Source organism: Eublepharis macularius, chromosome 7 (genome assembly GCF_028583425.1).
Source record: "Eublepharis macularius isolate TG4126 chromosome 7, MPM_Emac_v1.0, whole genome shotgun sequence".
Classification (NCBI taxonomy): domain Eukaryota; kingdom Metazoa; phylum Chordata; class Lepidosauria; order Squamata; family Eublepharidae; genus Eublepharis; species Eublepharis macularius.
The window spans coordinates 104,472,974-104,480,346 of NC_072796.1; positions in this window are offsets into that span (position 1 = coordinate 104,472,974).

Below are 7,373 nucleotides of genomic sequence, written 5' to 3' on the forward strand. Positions count from 1 at the left end.
TAGTCAATCATTTAATCATTTTAAATTGAAGTATTACAGTTTGCTGATTTATAGATTACACTGCCTAATCCTCGGATTTTTTATACATGTTCCATCTTCATGCAGTTCAGGCTGGTGCCACACTTTTTGCACTGCTGAAGGATCCATTTTCCACATTCATCTACAAGTGTAACTGTTGTGGGAGTTCCATATACCGCTTAAACACAAGCAAAGGACTGCTGCATGTCTAGTTACACGTAAGCCCATCACACTGGTCCAGCTTCTCACTGCATTTTTCCTTTTGTTTGTTTCAAGACCAGTTAATTGCTTCTTGTAAATTAATTACTCGGCTGGCCAGCTCAGTCTTGGTACTCAGGGCTAACTGTCAGTTGCGGCACTGGGGTTCTGAGTTAAAGTAAAAGTATTGCATTTTTTTGTTGTAGCAAGCCAAAAACAATGCTCATAATTTTAAAATGCTATTTCTATAGCAATAGAGCAGTTATGAAAGAATGGTCATTTTTAAAAAAAGATTGATGGTGTGTGTAGCTGACTAAAAAGTGCAGTGATACTTAAGCTTACCTTCCCAAGAAACCAGAGATGATAATTTACAATTATTCATGGCTGGTTGCAGGGGAAAACAAGAAATACGTTGGAAGGAGAAGGGGGATAAAATACTAAAAATAATAGGAGTCCTGGGAAGGCTCAATAGCACATTGACTGTCAACATGGGATAACCTCTTTTAAATGTTTTAAAAAATTACCACATATTAGGTCTGAGGAAAAAAACACAGGAAAAAACACCAAAAAATTGGTAATGCAACACACTGAAGACAGTGTCATCCAGATCGTCTCTAAAAAGGGATTTAAAATATTGTGCAGACCCAAACTAAACAGCTAGTACAAAACCAACCAAATTTAAAGCTGTAAGATTTGATTGCCAATTCAGCAAAATATTTTACTTTATTTGCTATTTATATTGCAGCAAATTAGTAGTTAAAGTGTTGGGCAACCTAGGTTAGAATCCCTGCAGCCATGGAAACTTTCTGGTCTACCTTGGGCCAGTCAGACACTCTCTACCTCACAGGGCTGTTGAGAGGATAGAATGAGAGAAGACCAATGTCAGCCACTTTGGAAAGAGAGACATGGTATGAATGAAGTGAATACATAAATAAATAAGATTTAGGGTGGTGTAGTTGCCACTTGTTCCTATGGTACACTGGAAGCATGGTGATGTTAGCCACTAGCAGATTCTTTGAATTATCAGCAGCCACTGGAGTCTTACAGCAGCAGTTTCCTTTTCTCGCTGTCAGCTATGCAAAAACATGCATGCAAAGATTTTTGCCAACCAGAGTTAACAAGTGCACATTGCACTTATGTGATTGATTGAATTCAAGACAACTTTTAACGGAGCTATTTGGGACCAAAATGTCAGCATATTAGGGGTGATCTTCTGCTGGGCATAGATCTAGATAACATGTAGTATATTTCAATACCGCACTTCCTCCATGGAGCTCAGCAAAACATGAATTCTTCTTCCCTCCTCCACTTTATCCACACAATAACATTTTGAGATAGATTAGACTGTGAGATGATGGTCAATAAATGAGTGTCTGGCTCTCCCAATTTTAATATGACATTTTCACCACTACACCACACTGCTCCAAAAGAGGTAGAAGGCTTGGATTTAGAAAGCCAAAAAAATAGAGATGCGTGATTCAGTCCCCACTGAGTTACTCTGCTTACTTCTCTTTCCCATTTTTCTGCTACTCTTCCTCCAGGAATGTCAGATGACATGATTCCCCCTTCCTTCTTTTTTTCTTCATTGCATCTCCGTGAGGCTGTGTTGGGGACGGGTCTACATAAGGAATTTAAATCCTTCAGTCCTGGGAACTAAGTTTCCAGGTGCACAGATGCTTGATTAGCATCAGGACCAAAGCACACATGGAGAGGAGCCTGCCCCCATGCAAGTTTCTCACCCTGAAAGAGCCTGGGAAAACCCGTACATACCCCATCAGTACATGTGGAGTTCTCAATGGTGTGTATGGACTTAAATACCCTCTCCTTGCATGCCATGGTTTGAATCCAAATTGTACACATACATGTCCTGACATGGGTAGCCCACGTGACTCTGATCTCATCAGATCTCAGAAGCTAAGCAAGATTGGCCTTGGTTAGTAATTGGATGGGAGACCTCCAAAGAAGACCAGGGTTGCAGAGGCAGGCAATAGCAAACCATTGCACAGCTGCAATTCAGATGAGGGCTGCATTGAAAGCAGGAAGGGATTTAGCCAAGTTTCCCACACAATGTATTGTCGAAGGCTTTCACGGCCGGAGAACGATGGTTGTTGGGGGTTTTCCGGGCTGTATTGCCGTGGTCTTGGCATTGTAGTTCCTGACGTTTCGCCAGCAGCTGTGGCTGGCATCTTCAGAGGTGTAGCACCAAAAGACAGAGATCTCTCAGTGTGACACTGAGAGATCTCTGTCTTTTGGTGCTACACCTCTGAAGATGCCAGCCACAGCTGCTGGCGAAACGTCAGGAACTACAATGCCAAGACCACGGCAATACAGCCCGGAAAACCCCCAACAACCTTCCCACACAATATTAAAGAAAACAAATGTATGTCCTTTTACATTTATTAAAACTTAAAATGTTTATAGAGAGGGAAAGGTGATCTGGAAATTGAGCAGGGCATAAGGGGTTAAATTCCCCCTGCCCTTCTCACACAGTCCTGCTCTGAAGTGCAGCTGCATCTCCAATTTACCGTTTAGATTCTGGTGGCAGTCTGCCATCTCTGTCACGTCTGCCTAGGAATTCTTTCACATCTGCCATGCATGGTAGGCCAATGCATTGTAGAAGATTCTGGAGCAAGTTCAAGTTCGCGCATGCAAGCAGAGTATTGGCCAGGCATGTTGGACCTAAGTGCTGCCCTACATGAACTTGGATTGAAATCTAGAACTTGGATGCCATCTTATCAGACAAAATGGTCTGGCTTGCTCCTGTGCCTTTGTGCAGAAATCAGTAGGTAGGTAGGAAGATAAGCACACACTCCTACTAAAAGTCAAGAAATCAAGCCACCATAAGTAACATAGGAGCAGGGATTGGTTATCAACTTTATCAAGAACACAACACAGTACAATGACTGCACAAAACATTGGTGCAATTCACACTGTCAGATATGTATCCATGTTGTGGTTCTTTATAACACCCTTTGTGCCTTCCTCCAGCTAGTGAAGGGCATACTGAACACCCAGTTATGCTGGTAAAGACTGGCTCTTTCATGGCCTGTTTTATATACTGTGTTAACAGAATCAGAATAAAAAGACTAAACAAACAGGCAGAATGGGGAATGTTTGCTCTGGTCTTCCTTCCCTGGCCAAATCTTACTGACAATAGACCAGTCAGATACAAGAAACAAACATCACAGGTCAGCACTTAAAGAACATACAATAAACTGCAGCTTTTGTTTCTGATGATAGAATGGGGTACTTTATGCTACCAGTGGGCACTGTCCTTTATGGATACATTTTCCAGCAGCCACAAAGAGTAGGAGCCAAAGAATGGCAACTGGAGCTCTGCTCACAGCAGTGGAGCTGTGGATCCTTCCATCCTGGCCTTTCTCAAATGGGGAACAGAGTTTGGATTGGCTGGGGCTGGTCTTCTCCTGTCAATTGGAGGTAGGGCTGAGACTTAGAAAATAGATATCTGCTCCTCCCGCACAGGCATTTGCCATGCCTCGCCTGTATAGAGACTGTTGTGTGCAGCACAACCCTAAGCAGAGGGCTGTGACATCTACTTGGCTGCTGTGTCATTCCCTTGAGATATTATTCTAGCCTGCAGGTGGGTGAGGAGTGTTAAGTGAGGCAGGAACCGGGCAGATTGATCAGAACAGGTAGGGAGAATTGGCAAGCATCCTGAGGCATTGGGCGTGATGGGGGGGGGGGTCATCTCCAGAGAAGAACATCATGAGTCTGGCGATAGGGTGGGTTGCAATGGAGAACCTTGGTGCTGAGCAGCATCACCTAAACCTGATCGTGGCTTTTAGCCCATCAAGACAAGGTGATGAAACTTGGCACCTCTTGGCACAGGATATGTGCAGGTGATGATAAACAAGGCTGGCATAATCGTTGGCTGTGTTTGGAGCCAAGGTGTATCTGCCCAACAAAGGCAGTCATGCAAGCTGCCCACTTTTAAAATACGTTAGCATATTTTAATAAATTACAGAGAGCGCCCATCCAAATAAACTAGATAAACCCTTTCTGCTGTCTCATGTCTTCATTTGGGGAAGGGTGCCTGGGACAAAAGCCCTTTTCTGCCTTCTCTTTTCCTCTGCAGTCCCTTGTACCAGTTCCTCATACCAGTTCCCTGCACCATCTAAAGTGCTGATCCTGAAGGTCTGGGAACAGTATGCAATGCAGGATATGGTGCTGCAGCTTGAGCAGAAGATCTGCAGAAATTGGACCACCCCCTGGAGGAATCATTTTGATCTAACCTAGTTTTTCTTTCTGCCAAATATTTGGTGAACTAATACATCTCTCACATTTCTGCCTGGAGATGTTACTATCAGTTATCGACAACCTTCTTTCCTCTTGTTCTGACCTCACCTGACTGTTTAGGTTGTGAGGTGGCAAGTGTTCCCATATAATCAAATATTCCAATCAGAACACAGCTTTCAAGGTCAGCATGAGACAAAAAGCTGTACCTAGGGAGAGCCGAGATGCCAAGCCCCTGGTATTTCAAAGCAGACACGTCCAGCGTTTATAAAAGCAAACAGCTTAGGTCAGATTTTCATTCTTGGATTATTCCAAGGCAGCCATGCCAGAGTGCATAAAAGCAGATCGCTCAGCTCAGATTTTCATTCTTGAATTCAGATCTGGATTTCAATGCACATGCCATGCAAATGAATACCTATGACAAGTCACCTACTTACAGAGATTAGGCAGTTAAAGTGTATCAAATCTGGAAGCTGTGCCTTAAATAGATGAAAGATGTGTTGTATAAGCACTACATATATTAAATGATTGTCTAAATTAATTCCTTCTGATGAGTATTTTCTTTTTTCATATTTTATAATGGAATAGGATTGTAGCCAACTGTAATTATTTTTGTAGGAATCATCTTGCTTTTACTGCATGTCAAATCTTTGTAATTCTACTTTTTCCATTGTTTATAATATACTTTGCCTCGGCTGTTTGTTGTTCACATTGTTTTCTAATTCTGTAATCCTAGTCCTATTGTATTGTCTATTGTTCTTTTTATGCTGTTTGATTGCATTGTTTTATATTCTGTAATCCACTTTGAGTTTTAACAAGAAAGGCAGATTATAAGTAAATACATATTTTATTTTGTCTCCTAGGAATCTATGTTCTGCACTATTTTCATTGCAACTTTCATAACTGTATCTCCAACTCAGATTGTGCCACACATGATTGAAGGATATTATTGCATAACATAAGAGATTTTATAAATTAATTTGTTGTGTACTGTTCTTTAACTCTGTTCTATACTGCACATCTGCTAAATTACAAAGATTTGTAAAAGATTGCTATATTTAAAAGAGGAATATAGCAGATAAACGGAGAAATCTCTGTGTTAAAAAGACAGAGATTTCCCTCTACATTTTGCTATTTTAACTTTGGCAGCTCTTCCAACAAAAGATCTGGCCCTTGTGTGGTTTCCATCCGTACCTAAAATGCTTTCCATTTCATGGCCTGCATCACAGAGAAGTGAAAGGCATATGACATTCTGGCTTGTTGGTGACAACATACCACTAAGACCTTGGCACCCCTCAGCCAAAACACAGTGTGACATGCCTGAGAATGTGTACTGTGAGGCATGTTACATGTCAAATACCATTAAATGTGGGACTTCTTCTTGTATTTTGTGGAATAAAGAATGTAACATCTTGCAGATTCTTGAAGGAAAATAAAAAGGTTCTTTTATGTTATGTTGCTTATTTATATAAGACTGTTAATGTAAACAGTACTTTGCAGTATTATGCTACTAACTAGTATTTTAAATTTCTGCAAAGCCTAGCAGCAAGAATTGTGGGTCATGGTCTGCACTGCTGTTTAGTCATATTTAATGGAATTAAATCCGTTATTACACCTCACCATATGGGGATATGCACTGCTGTTTGACCCATAGCCAGTGAAGAAGTTCCTGTCCCTATAAGTGATAGTGCCCATGGCCCATGTGTCTTCAAAGACATTTTGGAAGACCCGTGGCTCAGTGGTAGACCACACAGTTGACATGCATAAGATCGCTGTCATCTCCAGCAAAAGGATCTGAGGGGGAAAGGCTGGAAAAGACGCTGAGAGTTGCTGTCAATTGGGGTGGACAGTGCTGACCTAATTGAATCTAGTTATTCACGTTGATAAGGTTTAAAATCTAGGGATACTGAACATGCGGAGGAATTGTGCCTTTCCCCTTTACTTTCAACTTTCTCACACTCCGTTCATTTGTAAGCACAGCCTATGCACAAGGTTCCTAATCTATTCTCAATCTCAATGGAACCATGATTATATGAATGCAAGGAGCAGGGACAGTGGATGCTAGCCTTCTGCCTTACATGAGTTCTTCAGCATCCCAGGATTTTAACGAGATGAACAGAGGTGTTGGCTTAATGTATGGCTTTCTCTGTGGTGGGTCCATTCTTCTGAAATGGTCTACTAGAGTGTATGAGGTAGACACCTTCATTTGCCAGAGTCAGGCAAGCATGTAAGACTCTACAGTTACAGAGGATGTTTGGTAGAGCATAAACTGTTTTGGCTGCATTTCAACTGTGTGCATTGGTTTATACATTTGCATTTTAATTGTGTGTAAGTTTAACTTGTTACATTTATATCCTTGCAATTTTTGCTTTTTTGTTAGCCACTTTGAGTCTGAGGAGATAAAATGAGAAATAAATCTACTAAATTAATAAACTCCTTCTGTTTGCACTTTCATTCACCATGATAGATTTTATCCTGGTGGTGTTCAGCTGCTCTGCTCTCTCTCTTTATAATCTGTGTTTATTTTTTTGTGGATCAAAATGTGCTACTGTAATTTACCTCCGGGGACTGCCCCAGTACATTAGCAATTAATGACTGGGAGTGAAAATGATAAAGTTTTGGAGGAAAACTCACTGTACAAGGTTAATAGATTTAACCAAGAACACTAATGTTTTAAATAAGTCTATTTTAGAGGCCAAATTAGATTCCCAGATCCATTGGTATCAATACTTCCAAATAAGAAGCTTAGTTAACACGTTTAAAGATTGTTTGTTGAAACCCTTGACTGACTTTGAAAAACTGTTAAAAGTGACAAATGAATTAAGCATCTACACAGTCTTATTAACGGCCTCCAACAATAAACAATCATCATACGTGCAGGCTTGGCACAGAGACCTTGGTTT